Source organism: Phalacrocorax aristotelis, chromosome 9 (assembly GCF_949628215.1).
Source record: "Phalacrocorax aristotelis chromosome 9, bGulAri2.1, whole genome shotgun sequence".
Classification (NCBI taxonomy): domain Eukaryota; kingdom Metazoa; phylum Chordata; class Aves; order Suliformes; family Phalacrocoracidae; genus Phalacrocorax; species Phalacrocorax aristotelis.
The window spans coordinates 30,622,795-30,645,544 of record NC_134284.1 but is presented as its reverse complement, the minus strand read 5'-3'; the positions used below and the strand labels follow the sequence as shown (position 1 = coordinate 30,645,544).

The window sequence follows — 22,750 nt, the reverse complement described above, 5'->3', positions numbered from 1 at the left end:
GCACCCTGTGGCACTGGCTGGGAAGTGGTGTCCCAGCTAATCCCCATAGCCAAAGTGGTGTATTTGGGATCCCAGGGAAGGGGAAGGCATGAGAGCTTGGTATTTCAGCTAGCACAGTTCCCCACACTTGGTGTGGGTCCAGTGCACCAGCAAATCCAGCGATGGGGTTGTCCCAGGGTTGCCTTTCTGCCTCAGGGACTGGCACAGCAATGAATCCATAAACATGAAACATGCCAACCAGCCTCAGGGAAAGAGAAGGCTGGAAAAACCATTCACTGACAGGAGAAGCGCTGGGGGAAAAAAGAAAAAAGAAAACTCCCAATGGAGGGAGGTGGACAGCTGTAAAAACATTCCCAAGCACAGTGGCACAGTAGGCACAGTCAGGAGGGTGATGGCTTGGGAGCAGAAGAGCAGCACAGCTCTATACCAGGATCCTCACCCCTCATTCAGGACAGTATGGAAGTGTATCATGGAAATCGCAGTCCCGGTGATGAGCACAGGAGCCAGCACTTAGGCATCTGAAAGAGTTAAAGAGGACTGTGCAGAGGGGCTGGACAGAAAGGGCCTGCCACAGTGCAGGAGGATGCCTGAGATGACTCACTAAAACTACTTTCCAACCCCTGCAATTCTGAGGGGACGGAGGCCACGTCTCTTATTAAAGACTCTGGCACAGACATCCAGCTATAACTTTGAAGTAATGATATTAACAGCATTTGCTAATGGTTAGCTTTCTGCAGTCTTTAAGGAAAAGAACAGCTTCAGCAATGAGTGGGAAAACATAAATGTTCAAATATAACATCAATTTTTATCCCCTGGGAGGTGGGACAAAAAGAGAATCTATTTACGATAATAATGCTGCTTTGCTGAGAACAGAGCATAAGGAAAATCCCATAAGATTGGAAAATGTGTTTTAAGTTCACAAAGTGTCTCATGCTCCAGCTCCAGAGCAGGCAGCCATCCAGCTGCTGTGAGCAGCTCTGTCCTTAAAGGCCAGACCCTCCCTGTCTCAGACACTCTCGGTTCCTGAGCAATCTCCTCAGCTCCATTTCAAACCAGTTAGATTACATTGGTGTGTTTTCCTCCTATAACTAGGCATAGAGTCAATGTCTTTTTTCTAATTTTGGAGGCCCACTTGCTTGAGACCCTGTCCATGAGCAGTAGAAATGCAGAGACCAGATTTTTCATTTAAAAGGTGAAGCATTTCCATCAGGGACCTCAGCTCTGAACAAACTCACATTGAAAATGTCCTCTGAGACATGGAACTAATGCCCAGGACTTGTTTTGTCCATTCAAGCTTGGATGACAAAGCTGCTGTTGACAGGTTGGGTTGTCTGATCCCACTTCCCTAATGGCTCCATACAGGCACACAAACTTCAGTGAGGGCTCAGGGTCTAGCTACATACAGATTTTGTGTCTTTATCTTTGGTTAGCTATAGCTACACATAGACCTTCTCCGCTGTATTAAAACACAAAGGATACTATAGAATTGCTTGTAATTTTTTTTCTAGTTTAACTCCATTTTTGATCTCTGAAAACTTGCCATTAAAATTCTCAGCAAAAGCATGAAAAAATCTAGCAGGGCATTTGTGTGCACTTATTTAAGCTCTTAGAAAGACCCTTTACTTTCACAGTGCTGCTTTGTTCTGTGTATGTAACCAGTATATCTCAAAAATCAAGTACAATTCCCTTCAACTTGTTGCCTTCTATTTACTGTTTGCAATATTTTAAGCCTGTTCCAGAAATACAAGGGAGTAACATAGCTCATTAAAATATATAAGTGAAATACAGCTTTAAGAAATTAATTTTCCAGGAAACATGAAAACAGGATTAAGCTCAGTATTAAAAGAGGAGCTCATATTCCAGAAACTATTCAGCTAACCTGCCAGAATCCAAGCCTTACAGAAGAACTCCAAATCAGCTGAGCCAGTTCGTTATATCATTAATACGGAGAATTTTCCTTGCCATGCATAGTAATAGTCTCTGATGGAGTGTGCCACTCAGAGATCTGCTGCGAATTTACCTAAACCATTCAGTCTGGTTCAAGTCCAGAGGGGTGAGGTTGCTGTGGCTCTTGTTATTTTAATATTTTAGAGTGTTAAGTGCATTTTCTCCCTCTACTCTGCCTCCTGGGAAACTGCTAAAATGGTGAAATAATTCATTCTTCCATTATTTGAAGCATATTGCCCAATTTATTTATTTTCCTGTAAAAAGCTGCTTGTAGCAATACCATAAGTCCCTCCTGATGCTTCCATGGAAGGAAGAAGCAATGGGGAGTGTGAATGCAGAATGAGGTCCCCAATCTGAATTAATGTTTGACAGAGGAAATCTATGCCAAAAAAATGGTGGAACAAGAATAACTTGTGTTGTCTCCATATGGTGCTCCCAACTGGGTTTCTCTCCCCCTGCCCTCTATCTAAATGTATGAACATGAGAGATTTAAAAAAAAAACAACAACAACAACAAAAAAACACCAAAAAAACCACACACACAACAAAAAACAAACAAAAAAAAACCACCACACACCAAAAATGCAAGTCTTGCGACAATTTTGCAAGGAAAAAAGGAAAACAGGATTTTGAGACTGGATCAAACAGGCTGGAAAACCCTGAGGACACAAGGGAACCTCATCCCTTGCTGAGTACATTCACAGTACGTTGTCATGGTGAGGTGCATGAGACAATTCATACAAAGACCACCTGGCTAGAGAGCATCTCATATCTTCCATCATGTTAAGTCCTTACAGGTCTTGATCCCCTTTCTGCTGTTTCCTTCATCTTTCTAAGTATTTATTTTCCATGTTGCTTTTTTCTCAACAAATATGGTCTTCTCACCAAAAATGTTAGAAAAAAAGAAAGACAGTTTGTCTTTCCAAAACATGCCTAGGTGCTGCATGGGTCATGGAGCTGGCCAGAACTAGATATGGGTCCTGCAGAGCCATCGAGAAGGGTTGGACTAGATGATGCCTGAGGCCCCTTCCAACCTGTGATTCTGTGATCTCTGAGCCATCTGGGTCCAAAATCAAACCACAGACATTGCACACACAGTGGCTGTCCCACAAGCACTGAGTGATAATTATTACCATGTGTCCCTTCTGATTTCCTCAAACGCTGCTGAGCTGGTAAGGGCTGCAGCCAGCCAGGGCATGAGAGCAGATGTTCTTACCTTCTGACAGATGTCAGCTCTGCTCAATGGAAAATGCCATCTGAGATGAGTGAAAACCAACAAGCAGCCAGAGAGGACTTTGCGGAATGTAGTGGGACCACCCTGCAGAGACCACTATCCATTGCAGAGACCATCCAGCAGCCATGTATTTCCTGACAAACCCCTGCCACAGCATACCATAAAAACATTATCTCAGCATTTCTTCTTGTGCATAAGCTAGGGAAGGCCAAAGAGCCAAGGAGCTGCATGAGAAACAAAAGAAAGCCCAAGATAACAGAAGAGAAGAAACGGAGGAGGGTGGGAAAGAAATGCACATCCTTAGAGGATGGAGGGGAAAGGTGTGTTTAAGAGAAGACAGTCCAGAAACAATCCATAAATCATAAAACCAGTGATTTGCAGCAACTATGTTTTGAGGGATTTGACTCATGATTTTGAACTTTTGGGGTTAGCAAAAGTTCTGGCCAGAGCATTTTTGATGAACTATCCCACCGGGAGAAAATGCTGATTCATGGAAGTTGAAGCATTTTTTAAATACTTGGAAGAACAAAGTCTTGAGGTCCAGGGCCCTCTGGTTATTTCTGACAGTGCAGCAAGAAAGACCTAAATTGAAAACATAATATCTGAAGGTTTTGTTTTCATTCCATTGTAAAATGAAAACAAATTGTAAAACCTCAGAAGTTGTCGCAAAGCTGAATTATCATCCCCCTGGCCAGTTCGAGTTGGTTACTGTTATTATCCACTTTCCAGTTACTGTACTGTAATCACTATTATCTAAGGGCAGGCTTACTCCCACTTCCTCTAAAAGAAATGTTTATGTAACAAAGACAAAAATTTCCAAGGAAAATGCCTCAAATAGCATGAGCTCAGGTGTGGTTTTAGTCTCTCTCAATATGAAGAGCTGTAACAGTTGCAGGGAGAGGTTGGCTATCCTTGCATGCCTTGGCAAACCTAACGGCAGGACCAGGCAAGCACTTAAGAGAAGAGTCTTTGAACAGTGTCACTCATCATGTCTTTAATCTCTCTGGTATAGGCTACCTGCAGAGTGTTTTCATCTTCTCTTCTCCTTTGATGACTTTTGGCATCATATTACTGTCTAATAAATTCATATTTGTAATTAATAAAGACCACAGAGGTTTGATTTCCAAAGAAGGAAGTTAGCCCAAGTGCTGTCAAAGGTTTTCGAAGTACCTCTGCCATCTGCCAGACACGATCTTGCACCAGTGAGGAGGAGTCCCCAAGTTAGTGACACTGGAACAAGGACTTCAGCTGTGATACCCAGCGGACATGGAGGGAAGTGTCTGTGGCCACATTTTAGTAATGCTGTTTGTAGATTATGGAGAAAATATACAATAAAGGACCTGACTGGGAGCTCACACCATGTTAAGTTAGGAAGGATGCCATCGTGGTTAGGGTTGTGTAATCAGTTTGAACTTGAAATTCAACATATATTCCAGCTTCTGAGATCACTTACTGTTGGGTCACTTTCAGGATCCCCTCCAAATAGCTGCACTTCTATTATCTGTCATGTTAACAAACCAAGACACTGCTATTTGATAGAAAGAATTAATTCCATAAGCCAGAAGCTAAAACAGTCTGTCCTTCCCAGGAGTTTCTCAGCAGAGGGCTCATAATCCTGTCTTAGTATGAATTACATCTGACCTAAGGAAGTTCATTTGGGATGTCTGAGGACCACTGAATTTCAGATTTCCTATATGGGCAACCCTTTTTAATGTGTTCCTGCTGTGAGCTGCCAGGCAAGAATAAAAACAGAGCCATCAGAGGTAATGAGAAGGCACTACCAACAGCGCCTAATGGATTTTCTTCCTTAGAAAAGCGGGAAGCATAACCTGAAAGAGAGTGGTTTCATTTCCTAGTGAGCATGGTGGGTGTGGGTGCCTAAAATTAGATACAGTCTCTATTAGTTGTAAATATTTATGCCTATTGCCGTAATACATAGCTTTTACTCTGGTGATCTTCAGTATGAGAAAATCATGTTAAATACATTTTGATACTGAAAACTGATGAAATAATAGATTTTCAGGAAATCCTTTTGAAGGTTAGCTCTGCTCACACAAACTGCTGGGTTCATCTGGCTTTGGAAGATTCACAGAACTGGGGCCAAGCAAATCTAAGTCAGGAAACTCTTGAAGTGAAGGAATGTGTGGCATATAATAGAAGTCCAACAAGTAGATGAATAAAATAAGTGGAAGAAGCAGATAATTTCCTTAATGCATTGCTGTGCAAACTGCTAAGCTTCCAGGAAATCAGAATGAAGATATTTATTGCACACAAAAGATAATTTCTCAAGAATCATATATCAGTTTTCCCCTTATATATTTGCAGGACATTCAAGGAAATGTTTATATATTAATAACTACATGATTTTTTTTTTGTCAAAGAAAGACTTATTAGATTACAAAGAAGATGTATGTTTGGGGATTTTTTTTCCCAAATTTCTTTCTTTGCTATATTAATTTATATAAGCAGTTAGGGAAGTGCCTATAGTTTCTAACTGATGGAATTTTCCTCCAAATCATTTGCACAGATGCCTTCTGTGAAGCAAAGATGAGTGTCCTAATGCCACTCACCATTTCACAGCTGCAACTCCTGTTAATTACAGGGGCAAGTAAATGAGCTTTATTTCTTGCCATGTTTTTTAATTGCACATACAGAAGAAAAAGGCATTGATCAGCAAAGGAATACCTATGCCACCTCTATATGGGGCAGGGGCCTGGCTGCTCCATGCCCCAGCGTGAAATAATGGGCAAAGAGCGACCACAAGTGCGAGGACAGCTGCCAGTGAAACACAGCCCAGAGCAGAGGGAGCGGGAGATGAGGGGTAGGCCGGGATGGAAAAGCAAAACAGTGCTGCCCCTGCTTTTCTCCTGGCACTCCACTATTGGTAAATCTGCTTTATACCTCCTATAAAAGGCAACTTCACCGTAATCACAGGACAGGCCAGAGTTCACCAGCAACAACAGGAGAGAACAGTAACAGGAACTAGAAAGTCAGGGCAGATCAGGAAAGATAAACACCAACTTCAAAAACACAGAAAGCCCAGAAGGAACCTGGACCCTGGCATTCATGCTGTACAACGGACTTGCTTTTGGGGCAGAAAGTGTAGCTGACTGGAAGAATTTTCTGTCTTGTCTGGGCACCTTGGGCTCAGGCCAGATGTGAGAGGATGGAAAATCTTTCATCCCTCTCTCTTAAGAAAACTTAGGTTGGGGTTTTCGAAGCTACCTTGTAGAGCTGGGGACCCCATTCAAATTCAATTTGAAAATAAGCATTTTGGGTTGCTTGGAAAATCTCCTCCTCTCGTTTTGATTCCCAAGAGGTTCAAATCCCCTCATTCAGAGTCTTGAGCTACTGAAGGCTCCCAGTTCCTCCAAGGCCAGCAGTCCTATCACAGATGACATGGTCTTGTCTGCAGGATGGCAGCAAGACCATCTCACAGCACCCACTCCATTAGTTTATAAAAATGGTTTGTTTAGATGCTCATTAAACCTTTGGCTATGGAAACACAAGCATTAAGCAGGAGTCTTGGGTCTTGGTGTCGTAGACTTTTAGTAGCTGTAGAAGAGGATGTTAGACATATCACAATTTTTGCAATCACTGATCTGGAGGGAAGACCACAAATTCCCTTAGCTCAGCAAAAAAATACGGTAACTGGTTGATGATCACTGACACTGGGAGTGCAATGGATACACTCCAGATGTCTCTTCAACATCTGCTGGGGTTTATATCCACCCATTGACAGATGGGAAACCTCAGTTCTGAAAAAAAAGATCTATGAGCTGACGTTATAGTAAGGTAGCCAAGACCAGAATTTCTCTCTATTTGTTTGTCATCTTGCTATTTCTAGAAATATCTCCCTTTGCCCTCTTGGAACACCAGAGTGTATATTTCCCAGACATGTAGCTGGCTTAAAAGAAAACAGATCTTAAAACAGGAAGAAGTAAGCCTACGGAGATCAATATGTCTGAAGGAACAGAGGTGGGAGAAACTCCAGAGAAAAATGCTTATGAGGAAAAGCAAAATTGCTAGAAAAAAACTCACTGTCATTGCAGTTTGCCATCATCCACATACCATCCAGTAAGAAAATAGCATTTTGGAACTGCGTGGACGTAGGCGTACATGGAAACACCAGCTGAAGGACTGCTCAAAAGGATATGGCCCTGAGACTATTCTTGAAAATATTGTTTCACCTTATTGAAGAATTACAAAAGAAATAGTAAGATTATGAAGCTGGAATGATATGTAGGATCAAATTAACTTGTCCCCAGTGTTATCCTTGATTACAAGAAGACATATACTTTCTCCATAACTAGCCCCCAGATTACTTTAGCACTAGCTTTCTGGATAGTAATCTGTCATTGACCAGGTATATCCTGCAAAGTCTCTAATTTATCAATCTCTTTGTTAAACAACAGGGAGTCTGCTCAGATACCCCAGGATGCCTTATAGAATCACAGAATCATTTAGGTTGGAAAAGACCTTTAAGATCAAGTCCAACTGCTAACCCAGCACTGCCAAGCCCACCACTAAACCATGTCCCTAAGCACCACATCTACACGTCTTTTAAATACCTCCAGGCACGGTGAGTCAACCAGGGCAGCCTGTTCCAATGCTTTACAACCCTTTTGATAAATAAATTTTTCCTAATATCCAATCTACACCTCCCCTGGCACAACTTGAGGCCATCTCCTCTCGCCCTGTCGCTTGTTACTTGGCGGAATACTTATGAACATAGTAACAACTTCACATTTTAACAGAAGGAAAGGAGTTTGAAGACCTATATAGGCATACATTTCCTGATGGTTTTCTCATGTTAATTTCTCCAGAGGGCCTCAGCAGCGGTAGATGCATCTGTTTTCCAGAATCTGCTCCCAAACTCCAAGTCCGAAGATCCTGCATGTAGAGAGGAAAGTTGCTGTTCAGAAAGGACAGAGATTCTGAGAAACCTCTTTGTTCTGAAATCCTCTTAAAGCCAATCCAAAACAGTTTCTTAGTGGTCCTCAGTGGTGTGGTATGAACAAGATTTACGTCTCACATCTTTGCCATTTGCTCATTGCTTTCCCATCTGAAATGGCACCAGCTGGACATTATTATTTCACACTCTGGAGGGTTCAAATGTTCATCAGCTCTCTGATTCTGTGTGCTTGCATTACCAAGAGCAAGAGAGATTTCTGGGCTGTTTGGTCAAAAAAACACACTTCATATATAAGCACAGCATAATAATGCATACACTGCCTAATGTTAAACGATCCATTGCACACTGTTGAATGCTTAAAAATAAAATGAACCACTGTTGTTTTAGATGATCTTGATCATTAAAGCTCTGTGGGCAGCAGGCATCACAGCAGTTAATAGTAACAGTATTTAATATCAAGGAAAAGGGTATATTAAGTAAACATTAAGTTCAACCCATAAACAGTATCTAGTATAAGCATAGTAATATGAGAGCTAAAGGGTTTTATATAAAAGCATGGTTGTGTTTATTAGGAGGGAAACACTGGCACTGGGAGGGTCACAGAGCTGCAGGGCCAGGAATCATGGCCAAATCATCAGTGTCATGGGCCAAAGCTTTACCCACAATCCACCCCCCCACCATCCTGTGTGCACACAAGTTGATCCTGCCTTTATTTTTCACCTGGAAGAGTTCAATGTTTAAGCTGTTTCCTTTGCCAAAACACTTCCCAGCCAGCCATATACAAGGTTTCAGCATCTGCTCATAGACACGGATTAAAACCCACTCTGCTCAAGGCAACATGCCTGTTGTCATGGCCGGGAAGGGGATTTCATCCTCTGTCCCAAAGCCTTTCCAGCTGGGCAGCCAGGCTTTCTGTTTACTCCGCTTCAGGTTGTTTCTCACAGCCTGGCTGAGTCTGTGCCCACGAGTGATGTTGGAGACCACTGAAATCTGTCCTGAGGGAAAGAGCAGAAATGCAGGATAACAGAGCACAGACCACTGCAAGCTCACACGCTTTCTGCCACTAATACTTGCCCTCCATATCTACCTGCAAGGCTTCGTTCAGCCCCCATGCAGGTGTAAGCATGTGTTTCCCTCCATGCCTGTCAGGAAGCCCAATCCTTAGGAAAATCCTTCCTATAAGTATGTTAACAGACATCTGGCCTTAAACACTAATTCCAGATAAGCACACACTTGCGTGTTTTGCTGAAACAACCCCAGAATGAGGAAAGTCTGAATTACGCAATATGAAAATAATACTCTCCATTTATTAAGCATGTCTTGACAGTACATAAAAAATTCTGGAGCTTTCTTCTTGGCCAAATATTTCTCCCACTTCATACCATAGGTATGCTCCAATTGTGCTGGGAGCAGAATGGCGATATTATGACTCACTTCATATTGTAGGCTGGAAGCACCATATTTTGTTCCAGAAAGAAATAGATTGTGGGCATAAGATTTAAAAGGCAGCTTTTTGTAAACTACACTCCAGTATATTCTGGAGCACATTTTGATCTGTTACGCCATCCAGTCCCTCTTCAGCTACAGCCCTGGATGCGCTTATTTTTAAATTTCTAACTGTGCTGGGAATATAGCACGTCCGAATTAACTTACAGTGGTGAGTAAGGGAGTTAAATGAATTTTTTGTGTTTCCTTCCAGAGCAACTCTCATGGCAGTAATTGCTGCCACACACTTTTGCCATCAATTCAATGTTGTGTCTGTGCTGAAGCACTCAGCCACAGATGAAATGATGCTGTTCTTGTCTCTCATCAGGGCCTATTAAAGCAATCCAAACCTTTTTGTTTGCCAGCCTACAGGGATTGGAAATGATCATCCTCCCTCTTTGGTTTTTCATGAATTATACATGGTTTGCCCACCAAGACTACCATGGGCTGAAGGTTTAGATATAAGTTTCTTTCAGTGGTGGGTGGAAGTAAAAAGAAAATTAATTCCTGGTATTTAACAGATGATGCAAAATCCCTGTGCTGTTTGGTACCAGCAAGTTTAATTTGTAACAATCCAGCGTTGTACCCTCTGTGTAGGCTCAGACACCAGCTAGCATGGCTGGCCCCATCAGACCTAAACTGGGAACTTCAGGAGGGCACACGGCAATTCCTAAAAGACATCCGCAGGGTTAGAAACAAACCCTGGGAAACAGTACCTTGACCCACAGCCTCTCTCACTAGGACTGAGGCATTTCTAAATACAACTGCCACGTCTCAAAATCAAAGGCACATGGGCTGTTGCTGATGTTTACTCTAGAAGTGTCCTAAGCACCAACCATGTTTTTCACTTGTGAGAAGCAAAATGCTAAAGTAGCAGGGCTATGGGAGCCACGCTGGCCAGCCATGCTTTCTAGGGTTTGGCTTTTAAGGGATAGCATCAGTATACTTGTCTGGAGCACACAGAAACCATGCAGAATGTTGGTGGTTCCGGTATATCCAGGCCCAGCAGCTGAAAATGTTCCCCTTCTGCAATTCAGATTTTATACCTGCGGTTTGTGTTTAACCACCAAAGCCCTCGACTACCCTCCGCACACATCAGCGACCATTACACATCAAGGAAATCAGTGCAGATAGGACAGTGCCATAAGCCGCCAGCCTGCCTTGGCCTGGCTCCTGGCCAGAAATCCTTCCAACCTCCTCAACCGACTCAGCCCCTTGTAAGCTCTGAGCTTTACTGGATTAGCTGCACCTGACACTTTTGGCTCAGGGCTGCATTCCTCGAGGGAACTTTGAATCCCCCAAAAGATCTGCTCCAAGCAGGTTTTTTTCCTCTTAGGAAACCAACTGTGTGGGATACACGAGACTTCCTTCAGAGAATACATGTGCAGATAAAGCCTTAGAACTGTTGCTTACGCAGAAACAGTTGATGGCAGTCAGGCATTTCGCTTTTGGTGGCAGCATCCTCACTAGTCCAGAAACAGCACTCCCCATGACCCTGCGACCGACCTGCATACCTCTGAGAAAGCACCACGCAGACCAGGGCCGCACACAGTACCTGTGTGAGCATGGGGAAGGATACTGCAGGGGTAAGAAGACAGGGCATCAGGGTGGAAACACATGTCCTGTAAGATCGGATTGGAATTATTTCACTTTGTATCAAATCAGACTTCCAACGAATGTTCTTGAAATGGGAAGTATCCCAGAAGGTCACAAAAATAATACAAGATTTAGAAAATAAGGTCTGTAGGAAAAAACTTCCAGTATTGCAAACATCAAGGCTGGAGATTGTGTGAAAAAAAAATACAGAGCAGCAAGGTAACAGTCCAGAGGGACCAGTGAGGAACAGAGAATAGGAAGATCAGGGCAGAAGGGAGCCTTTTGTTTAAGGAGGTCACACATACACAATAGCCTAAATGACCTCCAATAGCCCTAAATTTAATAGTTCTTTAATAAAATGCATACTGTAATCTGTGGGCCAGTTGTAAAATGGAATAAACTGCCCTGTGAAATTCATGTGGCACAGTCACTGCAGATACACTGTTCAGAGCAAGGCTGGGCAGGGCCCAGCAGCACGTCTTCACCTCCAAAAATCATACTATCTGTTTTTGTTCTGTTTCTCTGGTCGAATAAGAATCTACAATAATATCAAAAAAAAGCCATTATACCCTCAACATACTGTGATGTTTGGAGAGTGCACAGGCACAGTAAAACAACCTTCACAGCATCCCTCCAGCCTGAATTCAGTGAAAAGCTCAAGTAGAAGGGCACGTCTTTGATGCCGCATTTGCTGTTGTTATAGCCTCTGGTTGTAAGTTTTAAACCTTCTTAAACTGTAATAATGAGCTTTCCATTTCTTTGCTGGTGTGGCAGATGCCTGCAGGTTACTAAGTTTAAAAGCCAAAACACACAGACATAGCAAATTTGCTTCAGGGTTGAAAAAATATATATCCTATTGGAAGGGTGGGATTTAATTGGCCTTTGTTCTCCCAGATCTCACATAAACAAGCACGCTCATAGATCTCCCAGTACAAGGCAAGCAAAATCAAGAGTGCCTGTTCAAACTGGAATCCTACTAGTCCCTGGTGGGTTGCAGGAGCATATGTGCAGGTTACAAGGCTTGAAATTTAGGACTTTGCTTCACAAAATGTCCTCATGGATCAGATGAGAGATTGCCACTCATTGAAAGAAATGCTGCGCTCCGGGCCAGACCCTGACAGCCTTAGCCATGTGGGCCAGCATTTGCCTGTCCTGGGGCTGCGGGTGCATTTGTCTTTGTGGCCAGTATGTACATCAGGATTTGGTGTAGAGCTGTTCTGATCTTCAGCTATATTATTTGCGAGTAAGTACTTGCTCTCAACGCATATACAGTGGCAACCTGTAGAGACTGATGCAAAATAGAAAATAATAAAAAAAAACTACAGCAAAACAAAACAAGTAATTTCCAAACCCTGTAGTGGATAATACTTTATGATCCATGAAATAGCTGTAATACCAAAAAGAAAAAATAAAGAAGTGAGAGACGATTAAAGGGTTTTTTAAAATTGTGATAATTATCCATATCACTACATTGTAACCATATAATTATACATTGAAACACATATTCTGCCTTTGTAAAACTTCTGGTGTCATTTCTCGGCCATTCAAAGAAGCCGTTAAATGATGCTAGGAAACAGTCCACATTGTCTGCTGTATTGCCTACCTCCTCCCCCTCTGCGTTTGTGTTTTCTTCCTCTCTCCTCCTCCTCCTCGCCCCAATCAATTTCAGAACTATAAAATATCACTGCCTGCCTCAAACTGTGGAAACCAAGAGCAATTCCACCAAAGTCAAACCTGGGGGAGGTGGGTCTCTTCAAATGGTGACAGAGTCTCACAGTCAGAGAAGGGGTCAAAGTCAGCTTAGGGCAAGTGTCTTGGTGACTAAGGCCAGTAACGGCAGCGAGCACGGGAAAGCACTGTTAACGATGCTGGGGAACACAAGAAGAGAGTGCTGTAAATCTGCCAAGTCTGTCTGAAAGTCTTTCTATATGTGCATGTGAGTGTGTGTGTGTATATAAATATGCGCCTATTAAAAACCCAGGAATTTTAGAATACTAATTATTGGTGCAAATGAGTCCCATAAATACACTAACAAATACAAGGTTAACCAGATCCATGGTAGATTCTATGGCAGATTCTGTTTTGCCACATTGAGGAGGAAATACAACAGGCATTCATATCTTCACAAGACGTTATATGTGTGCCAACTGTTAGACCCTGAACTACTTGTCAACACATCTGGGAGATATCTGCCGTCTGGCTTTTTCCTCCCATCTACCATTTTCCTGTTTCCGATGGCTTGCCCTGAACTGGCAGGTAAAGATGCAGTCAGGAACCTTCCTGGGACCCTGTTTCTACTCTACCCTTTCTCATGGACATACCTGAAGTTATCTTCCAGCCTCACATTGTTCTATTTAGAGAAGTACATTGTGCAAGCTGAGAGCTTCCTCAGTTCAACACCAAAGGCATTTGCTTTCTTTTAAAGGTTATTAGTCAAAGGAACAAGGACAAAAAATAGTAACTAAATCTAAAGAGACAGGGAGGGGGGAGAGAGGAGGGCAAGTAAACTCAACAGCCTCCTCCCCTTCTTGTAAAATTATGTGCAAATCTTCTCCTCTGTGAAAACAATTTATATCTAAATATATGGCCAGATGGGCATGGTAACACATTGCTGCTTGAGTCACAGAATCATTGAAAAAAAAAATATTATTAAAACAGGCCCTTCCCAAGCTATCCAAGGACTGGTTTCTGATTTTGGTAGTTGTTTTAAATGATGTTATGTTTTGCTTGATCATGGAGAATCAAAAGCACAACTGAGTTTCCAGAGCAGCATTGACCTCTTGGCCAAAATAATGGAAAATTTTCAAAAAAACACCAGGAGAGCATAGAAAAGCTCATCACAATGCTTTTGCTGTCATCGCTCACTCTGTTTTCCCGGGGACAGCTGATGGAGGGCTGTTCCACTGGAGGTGGAATTTCAGTTAAGGAAGTAACATTTTAGTAAGTAGGGACTGTAAGAAAATACTTGTGGAAGCAAGACAGCCACGTTAACCGTATTTACGAATTTGCATTCAGACTGCGCCTGGAAAGGACAATGCAGTCTTTTTTTATTAAATATGGAAATCTGGGTACAACAGAGCTATTTTCCTATGTTGTATACAGTGGAGGCATTGGCTGGCCCTCACGTCATGCAAAGTTCACCCTCGCTATTCTCAGCAGATGGAGTCTCCATTATATTCCAGATGCAGTATGCACACATCTGTATACAGCATATGGTCAGGATTTGCGTCGTTTCTGAAGTGAAAATGAATCTTCACTTTCTCCAGCACTTAGTACTTCTGAAATCTTCCTGAAGCATATTTTTTTCCTTTCCCCTACTTTCTTCAACCATGTATATGAGATGAGCAACATCTCTTGTGCCTGGGCTGAAGCCAGGAGAGTATCCTAGCCAGCAAGATTAGTCACAATCATCTTTATTCATCATTACGTGCAGACTGTGAGCTTGCCTTCAGAGCAAGGGCAAACTCTGCCCTGGTGATCTGAGAGTTCAAAGCAGTGCCCTAAACTTTGGCTGTCATTTGGTGTTGGATCACACCAGCCATGTGCTACTTGAGAGGTGATCTGTATACAGCCACAGAAGCTGCATCAGCCCATATCAAGCAAGTACCTAATGAGTGCGAAGCTGCCATAATTTATTAACAAGACTGGACTCCAGATGATAATTTTCTTCTGGTTTGGCTGACCTTGAACACTGGTTTAAACCATCCGACAAGGCTTATGATATTTTTTTCATACTCAAAGTAGCAGCTCTTAAACCTTCTGGGCAAAGTATCATTACTGTCCTAAAGGGTCTCTGAAACCAGAGATTAATGGAGTACAGAGGGGATGTGCACACATACCCACTTTGCACACTAATTTCACTTTTAAGGGTGACAGTTAACCCTCATTACTGGGCTGTTATTACCCTTCTAGTTGCATATGTTGTGAGTTACAGTTAGTGTCAACTGCAGACTAGGAAAAGAGTCTTAAAAGCCAGTTCCTGCTTCCAGTAGAGCCAATAGGACCTTTCCATTGACTCACTGGGATTCAACCCAAGACAGGCTTCAGAAATGCTGAAACACCAAAGTACAGAAAACATAACTGGAGTGATAGGCTGGGTGATCTTCGTGTATATGCAGAAGTCATTGCAACAGGAGAAGAGCAGGCTGGATAACACTAAATTTGGTAGCAAAGTTGATGGAATTTCTCTACATTTCTAAGCTTACACAGCCATGGAAAAAAAGACAATTTACTTAGACTCTGAGCGTGCTTAACAGATTGTCCTACTGTTTGCTGACATTTAAGATTTTCAAGTCTCGTGTTGAAGCATGACCTTGGAAAGCCTGAAAGGGAAGAGATTTTTAGGAACAGACGTCTCTTGAGCGCACAGCTCCTACGTGTATAGCTGACAGAAGGACAAACAGCCTTTTTGGCAGGACAAACTTCTAAGGCATTTTCTAGAAGCAGTGTCTTTAAGAAAGACAGAATTAGTGTGTTGTCACTTAAAATTCACTGTCACACATGTTACAGGAACTGTGTTCACTCAGTTCTCATTACTGCCAAGAAAAAAAACTTGAGTGCACACACACATGAGTCCTAGTATCTGAAACTAAGTGTTCAACTACTATTTTAATGCCTGGCTTGCCATTAAAAAGATTTGAGTCAAAATCAAGATTCGGTTAGACATACTATTATTTTTAGGTAATTTATTCACTTTTGGATCCTCCAAGATTCACTGCATATGCAACATGCTTATGCAAACCCTATGGATCTGTGTATTCCCATGCAAGACTAATCCCTCAACTTCTTGGTGTCTACTTGATTGAAGTTGGGGGGTTACATAAGTAGCTGACAGCAAAATTCAGGCCCCCATGACTGGTAACAAGGTAGGATTTAGTGATATGGAAGAGTGTAAATGTTTGGGGGGGAGAAATGGAAAATTAGAAAGACTTAGTCAATACTTCTTAAATAATAAAGTGATGTTAGAGTTTCAAAAGAGCCCAAGCCACTTATGAAGTACAATTCCCAGTGAGAATCGGTGACTTTGTGCTCTTCAGTCATTCAGCTGCCTTTCCAAATCCCTCACTAAGACCCTGTCCAGCAAAAACTCAAGACAAATAGCTGACTTAAAAACACATGTGTCCTCTCCCAGCAGTCAGAGAGGCTCCGCAGGAACACACGCATCTGCCCACACACATCCAACCACAACATTAGGGCCAAAGTGTTTATCAGTGGAACCTTACTAGAAATTTATTTAGATCTGTTTGCATGAATGTCAACACTCACTTCTAGGCTTTTCTGCAATTTGATAGTAAGTGACATTTAAAGGGACAAAAGATCTTTTACAGACAGTGCACCACGGTCAGTCACACAACTGTGAAGACTGTAGTGTAACCATGTGAATCCAGAGACACAAGCACCATATCCACTTGGATAAATGCTATCATCTCTTCAGTCTTGTGCAAGGAAAGCATGCGCCTGTCAGATACATTTCACTGTCTTTTAACTCTCCTGTCAGCAAAAGCATCAGCTGTTTGCAAGTCCCCATGTGTCATAACCTTCGTATGACCAGTTTTAAAGTTTATGCCCATAGAAGCAGTTTGCTGATGAATGAGATTTGGACTGCATCAAATATCTTCCAGCCAGGACCAAAAGATGTTCTTCCTTCCTTCAGAGGCATGGATAAAAGAAATTAAGCTAGCTGCAACTCTCAACAGAGCTGATTAAAACCAGGCTTCCTTTCCCCCCCCCCCTATAATTGTAGCCATTCATTATTTTCCAAAGAAACACCTAAAACTCCTCCTTTGTCTATCTTTAGAGAAAAGGAACGCATTTCACCTTTCAAATACAACATTCACTTTTATAGGCTTTCATTTAAAAGGAAATTTCTTAGGAAATGGCCATTCTTTTAAAAGAACATGTTATAAAAAGCCCGCATAAGACACGGGAAGAATTTTTTCAGTATTCATTTGCTGAGTTAGTTTCGGTGCTCTGGGAACCTTGTTGGTCGGAGGGACTTCAGAAGATATGTTGCTTGAAGTGGACCGCATTAGACCTAGCCATAAGCACATTAACCACCTCCCTGTTTCCCTCTTCCCATTGGACACAGGCAGCTGAGGAAGTCATGCCATTATTCAGAGTGCTTCAACCGCAAGCTGCAATGACAAACAGCAAATCTGACTCATTGTTGATGTACCTCCATTACCAAGTGTGCCTAATGACCTGATATTTTATGGGTATTTCCTAAGCACTGTAATATGAGTCCTGCAGATCCCCATGCTGGAAGTTAGCCTGCCATTCCCTAAACACAAGCCTCGGTGCTGCAAGCCACCATGGAGCAGCGGTGTTTGAAAAAGGCTGCGTTGCTGTGGCGGAGCAGGGCAGAGCTTTGCTCTGTGTCGGTGCGTGCAGGGAGGGTGCAATGCGTGAGCAGAGCCCATTTCTGTTTCCATCTGCTCACTCCAGTCCCGCTGCCGGACTGACTCAGACGCAGGAAGTCTCTCCCCAGCGGGGAGGGATGCGGGCCAGGGCAGCGTGAACCACCAGAGCAAGATTAACGCCAATGATAACCCTGTGGGGAATTTGATGGGGGAAATGACACACCAGCATTTGAGGAGGGGTTTATCAGGCCTTTCTTGGTAATGTTTTGAACTGGGAATGAATCCAGTGGAAGTGTCCCCCTCTCCTTCTCTGTACCCATATCATAAGATCAGTCCCTTTGAGCGAAGACCCCAGAGCAGTAGTGGGATCAGGGTCAGCCTCTTTCCCTGGCCAAGAGAAAGATGACCTTTAATTCACAACGCAGCAAAATTCCTGGAAGAAAAAAATGCAACCGACTCAGAGAAACAATTGGCCTCTGGCCCTCGGCTGCCTTTCACGCAGACACATCACAGCTACTCTCCACACAGCTGCTTTGGATTCCCTGCAAGCACCAGCCACAGTCAGGGGCCAGCAGCAAAGTTCAAGTATTAAATGATGCTTTTGACTCTTCATTGACCTGTGGAGCTGCATGATCTTCTAATAACCAGATTAGAGGTGCGTTACCTTTTTATATTAGGCAGGGAGAAAGACACCACAGCAGGAGTTTCCTAAAAATAGTGTAGAAACCAGGACCAGAATACCTTGCCAGCCTGCCCAGACACACAGACTAGCAGCAGGCTCCTGCTTTTGAGGCTGAACTGCTGCGTAACTCTTTAGGATGGCAGGAGATGTACCGATATTTCAATATCTAGGGTGAAGTGTTGTTCCTTCCCAGTGGTACTGGCAGCACTGCCTTGCAGACATCTCACTGCATGTGGACAGGATTAAAAACAGCTAGCAAAGACAGAAGTATGGCAAGTTAAGAGGGAAACGAGTCAAGAATATACACCAGACAGCAGCGTTTGCCATATGAGCCTCAGCAGTGAAGCGTGCCAGTTTGCATCAGACCAGGCTCACCACTGACCATGCAGTTAAATTGCCAAAAACAGCACTGTGCATCTCGGCTAGCGAGACAACGCGATCCATCCCACTCCCATGCCAGGCTGCTCTGTCACGTACCTCTGCCACGTAGTTGCTGCCTCTATTGGATTGGGGCAGAGGGATTTCCACCACTGCTTGTGATTCACGCTTCTTGCACTGGTTTTAAAGCAATGCAGTTATGTCAGCTGGCAGGGGGAGATTCTGAAATGCAAGAAGGCTGCAATCCCACCTGTGCTTTCTCTTTTCCATCCTCCTCCAAATCCTGGTTCTGATTTACAAAGGATCCCTAATCCTTACATATCTCAACAGTCACTTAATCAATTACTTTACATGACCACCTCTAGCTCCAATCTAAGTTGACTCCAGGATGAAATAACCCAGGAAGTCACTCCCAGACTTCTGTCTCCAAATGGTCATTCTCCAGGAAGACCAGGAAGTGTTTTGATCTTGTCATATTTATATTCACTGAAAGAGCTGTCCATTTGCTCTAGCATCCCTCTAAGAACCATAATAAAATGAAATTCAACCCTGTCACTTGTATAAAGGTATGTGTGTCAAGCCAGAGAGAGCCCTGCTCTCCATGAGTATTCTCAGCATTATTTAATAATGAAGGTATAGCATCCAGATACTACAGCTTACTTTTTGGCTATGGTGATAAATGCTTTGAAAACAAACAAAGTGTCTGGATGCTAGAGGGGAAAGAGGTGAACAGCAAGTTTGGTTTGTACAGTAGGAGAGGGCAGTAATTGCAGTGCAACTATTGCATATAGTTGGTATATGCAGGGGATCAAATTATTAGAAATGGGACCTGTAAGCATACGGGCAAAAATAAAAAAGAGCTTAGGGCTGAAACCACAGTTGTTCAAACAAACGGGCTAATCACAGCCTCAGTTACACACAAATGTGCAGGTGCAGACTGATCTCAGCCAGCATCTGTGGAAAATGTCACTTGGCAAAGGAGCACATCACACAAAAGCAAATTCTGCGTGCGTGCACACAGAGCTTGCTGCTGGCAAGCTGCTCCAGGAGAGGGTCTTCTCCAGTCTGCTCTGCCTGGTGGCCTCATGAAGGGGCTGTGTAAAGGGTTCATTGTCAGGCAGCGCTGGGTCAGTTCAGGTACGGGCAGAGATTGTTTACCTGACCCTGTAATAAATGCACCAAGCAGCACCTTCCTCATCCTCCTGCTCCCTGTTCCCATGCAGTCAAGGTTGCACAACCCTTTCTTTGCATCTGCTCCCTGCCTGGTTGCGTAAAACCTGCAACCAAAATGAAGACACCGTTTTATGCATTGGTTTTGTCCTGCTTCTGCTATGATTGCAGGAGCTCTGGATAACCCTGAGATCAAAGAAAAAGACAGAAAGACAGAGAAAGTGCACTAGGTGAAAACAGCTGAGTTTATTCTACCTTCGGCATTTTGTAAAGTGAAGATCTCCACCCAGCCTCCCTGTGACAGACATTGGATTGAAACAAGAACAGAAAAACATAGAAGGAAAAGAGAAAAGGTGCTTTGCTCAAAGCACTAAAAATATCAGCAATTAAAACAAAAATTGTGCTTGGTTGTTTTTTTTTTTTAGCAGTGTTTTCAGGTTTTTGGACAAAGCTCTGTGGTCCACATTTGCTTCCTCTTTCCTTCCACTGTGTTTTGCCACAAGCCATAATTGAGCACACGATGTGGTCACTAATTGCAGAGCAGATCTCCCCATTGCATCAGAGCCTTAGCAGGCAGCTGGGCAGACAGATTTACACATCCCAGAGGTACAGGATGCTTCCTCCACCTCCCGCAGGCAGCGTCAGAAAGGGTTTAGGACCAGCACCAACCTCCTCCTTGCATTTCTCTCCTGATGCAGCTTGGTGGCAGCTTTCCTTATATGGATGGATTTGAAAGCAGCCAAAGAGATACCCTTAATAACGCCAGTCTGTGGAGCAGCAAAGACCTCAGAAATCAGGGCTAGGGTTCGTACAGGAGAGCCCTGGCACTGCTATGATCCATGCAGCCATGCGCTCCCTCCCTTACAGCTCTGCTGAACGAGCGCTCAGCCCCAGAGCTTGCTGGTGCATGCTGGCATGAGCAAGAGGTGCAGTGCTAAATGGCTAAACCCACCCAAGAATCTCACAGCTTGCTTTTACCACCCTTTTTTTTTTTATTCTTTTACCATGAGGACATTTAGGGTCAGGTAATAGAGTGCTCATCCACTGCTATAGGGAAATGACCTTATGGATCTGTGCTTGCTCAGCCATAAGCCAGCCTGGTTTGCTGCTGCCCTTCAAACTACCACTGGTTCTTTGCTGGACTTGTTTGAAACACTGCATGCTATTTTGTTTGCTCCATTTTCTGTGGAACCAAAGCTGAGGGTTTCTCAGTGTTTTCTCAATTTGTCACTATAATAATGCACAGAAACACTCAAACACCTTTTAAACTGCCAAAAATGTGCAAGGAAGAATGTTTTCCACGACTCAGCTTTTCTCCATGTGAAAGAGTCTGCTTCAGCCAAGCTTAGAGGTGTCTGAGTTAATATCTGTTTTACTTAATCTGGAAATCTGATTTCTTTGTGGATATACTTTCTGAATTAATTTCTGGGAGTCTGTCAGACACGTTACTCTGACAGGTCAGGAACCAGGGAAAAATGTTACCTGATGAGTTCAGCTCTGGACAAAGTCAGCACAAGACCCCGAGGTGCCTCTTTATACAAGCATCAACACTGTTTCATTAAAATTCAATATAAAATTACAGCATGCCTGAAAAGTCAGCAATGTCCCAGCCACTAAAGAGAAGCAATCCCTGTCAAGCAGCTGTGGCCGAGGTAAGCACTTGCCCTGCTGATGTTCGAAATCCATTTCCAGCAGCAGCGATGTTTAGCAACTCTAATCTTGTTGTCAGGGAAATCAGCTCAAATAAAATATTGCAGGCGCTGTTGCTTTCCAAAAGCATGTGTGGGCAACATGCCCTGTGCTCTGTTGTTCCACGCACCTGCAAGAGCAAAGGACCCAGGACGGTCCCACAGGGATGAGCAGAACACGACAGCCAGGCTCTGAGCATCACCCAGGGGCATGCGCTGCCTGCAACGATGGCCAAACCCAAAGACGTCTTCATTTTGAGACAAAGCCACAGACTAAGGGTCAGGGTTTTGTTCCCCAGCTGCCCCCCGCTGCCTGGTGTGGCCCCAAAGAGCCACGTCCCCTCTGTGCACCTTGTTTCCCTTACCGCAAGACAGGAAATTTTCTTTCTCCACCTTCATTGTTGGCGTGTTTGCTCTGCAGAGCCGGGCTGGCCTCTGCCCGCCTGTTTGCACCGGCCTAATACAATGGAGTCGTAATCCGAGGTGTTGCCGTTGTAAAAATAGAAACAGAGAACAATGTCCTTCTTAAAAACAAGGCTTTTCATGTCTCTGGTTGTGTAAAATATGCTGCTTAAAATCCGTTTACTCTGCTAACCAGTAATTCAAATCAAAGGCGCAATTCAAATCAGACTTGGTAATCATTTGCAGGATGTAGCTGTGGATTTTCTACTTCAATTCATTTCTCCTTTATTTGCATCATTCTGTGATTTTTCTTCAAAGTCCCTTTCCTCTGAAGTCAGATGTGATCCCCATTAATGGCACTTTCATGTAGCTAAAGAAATGTGTCAAGATTTTCTAATACAGATTAAAGCTCCAGAAAACAAGGGGGAATGAACTGATCTGCTCTCTGGAGAGCAGTGTGAAATAGAGAAAATTACCAGGCATGATGTTTAAAATGGTCTCTCAGAATTCCTCTTTTAAGAGCTGTGTATCTCAGTCAATCATTAAGCAGATACAAGCTTAAATAAAGCTAGGTGGAAAATAAATAAGATTTCTGCCAGATAAAAGAATAATTTGCAGAGATGCCAAATTTCATATTGCCTAATATTTTGATTTTTAATTGAGGTATATGCTGTTATCCTGTATTTTGCTGATTATGTTCCTTTCTTGTTAAGGGAAGAAAGGAAATGTTATAAAAATAATCATTTCATCATAAATTTCTGCTCTTCTGTGGCTAGTGACCATTGCTTTATAAGATCAAAACATTTTAACAGCAATTTACATTAAAATATATACTGCTTGTTTCAAAATGAGTTCACTTCTTTTTCCAGCTACAAGATATTATGATTTGTGTTTC

At 43.0% G+C, this 22,750-nt stretch overlaps 1 protein-coding gene across 2 annotated transcripts in view; it reads left to right on the top strand.

Annotated features, from left to right (window-relative positions):
* RHOJ (ras homolog family member J) overlaps positions 1 to 22,750 on the top strand; it is a 56,487-nt gene that overhangs the window by 9,795 nt on the left and 23,942 nt on the right. The gene's annotated exons all lie outside the window — the stretch shown is intronic.